This window comes from Akebia trifoliata, unplaced genomic scaffold, assembly GCF_017979445.1.
Source record: "Akebia trifoliata isolate Shusen 1 unplaced genomic scaffold, ASM1797944v1 Contig00517, whole genome shotgun sequence".
Classification (NCBI taxonomy): Eukaryota; Viridiplantae; Streptophyta; class Magnoliopsida; order Ranunculales; family Lardizabalaceae; genus Akebia; species Akebia trifoliata.
Genome location: NW_028237057.1, coordinates 1 through 1,971, shown reverse-complemented (window position 1 = coordinate 1,971; position 1,971 = coordinate 1). Strand labels below are relative to the sequence as shown.

At 35.1% G+C, this 1,971-nt stretch overlaps 1 pseudogene; it reads left to right on the top strand.

The window, feature by feature from the left end:
- Positions 1-982: 982 nt before the first annotated feature.
- LOC147381395 (pyruvate decarboxylase 4 pseudogene) lies at positions 983-1,510 on the top strand (annotated as a pseudogene).
- The last annotated feature ends 461 nt before the right edge of the window (positions 1,511-1,971 follow it).

Below are 1,971 nucleotides of genomic sequence, written 5' to 3'. Positions count from 1 at the left end.
TTATCTCTAAATAAAGGGGTCACGTTTTTGTCCCACTTTTCTGCATATAAGGGAGGATTGTATTATAATTTCACATTTTGACATATTACATACAAGAAATTTCATGTGTTTCTGAGAAAGACACATGTTCTGACATAGTAAAAGGAAGTGAAGCTCTTCCCTTATCAACGTAAGTAAGATTTTGAGCCTTAATAAGGGTCGTTTTAAAAATATTGAAACCCCTCACTCTAAAAATAAAATAAAATAAATTTTTTTTTGAACTAGGTTCAAAATTTTGAAAATGGATGACTACTGAACTTTCTCGTAACTTCCAAACTTAAAATATAAAATTAAAAGATGAAAAATAACATTTTTTTTTCAAAATTCATATAATTTCATCTCTACAATCCTGAAGCATCGGATCATATTTTTTGATACAACTGCCTAAGGACCCTTAGTAAAAATGATAGCCTTACCAATTGGTAGGACTTAGAGGATTCAAAAAAAAGTTTCTATTGACAAACAAACTTTTACTTATTACATACCAATCTACATATTGATGATCATTTAACTTAAAAGGATCAGTGTGTTATAAGTAAAGTTAGTGTGTCAATAGAAGATACCTAAATCAATAATCAATAGTTAAGAATTAACATCATCACCATCACATTTGGTGATTGATGAACCAACCGTATATCATGTACAAGACAGCAATGTTGATATATTCTTGGCTAACATTCTAAAAATCCTCTTTTATTGGCACTTAATTTTAGTGCCCTCACAAATGTCAAAATTACCATACTAAAAGACGCACTGATCACAAGTTCCAAATGTTTCTTGATTCTTCTTCCAAACTCACAAATTTCAAACAAACAAAACCCTATAAATTTACCCATTTTTTCTACTTATCTTCACTCGCTCTCTAAAACCAACCCTCTCTAAAACTCAAAAAAAAAAAAAAAAACCCATCAATCTTCTTTCCATAATCTTTGTTTGATCTTTGATGGACAACAAGATAGAAACGTCTGTTACAACCATCTCCACAAGCAACGACTTGGGTTGCCCACCCCACACGTACACCGCCTCGGCCATTCAAAACACGGTCTTACCAACCGTTTTTGGCACACCCGAGTCAACACTGGGTCGCCACCTCGCTCGTCGGCTCGTTGAGATTGGCGCCACAGATGTCTTCACTGTTCCTGGTGACTTCAACCTGATTCTCCTTGATCACTTCTTAGCCGAGCCAGGACTTAACCTCATCGGCTGCTGTAACGAGCTCAACGCCGGATACGCCGCGGATGGCTTCGCTCGGTCACGTGGCGTTGGCGCGTGCGTCGTCACCTTCACTGTTGGTGGCCTCAGCGTCATCAACGCCATTGCTGGAGCTTATAGTGAGAATCTCCCTTTGATTTGCATCGTTGGTGGGCCAAATTCTAACGATTATGGAACCAATAGGATTCTCCACCACACGATTGGATTACCAGACTTCAGTCAAGAGCTTCGATGCTTCCAGACTGTTACTTGCTATCAGGTATTAAATACCCACTTTTAGAATTTATTTGGGTTTAAATTCATTAAATTGGTGAAGATTTTGTTATGGGTTTTAGGTGAATTTATTGATCGTGATTTGCCAAAATCATGGCTAAAAATTGAAAATTTACCAAAATGGAACAGTGATTCGTTTTAATTCCCAAATCGGTAATATATCCCTTCTGGGATTAAAATATTTAACGAAAATGGTTAAATTTATTTATTTTTTGAGAAATTACTTGAATAACCTTCTCTAATATACACTGTAAATTACCGGAATACCCTTTCATTCATGTTTCATAAAAATAAAATATGGGTGGGAGTGCTTATGACGTTAAAGACTTGTTTTTTGAAAATATGTACCAAAAAATCCCCTAATAAAAAATATAGACTCTTAAGGACATGCTTTATAATAAGGGTAAATTTCCAAATAATTACAAAAGTTTTCGGTATTTTCTAAAT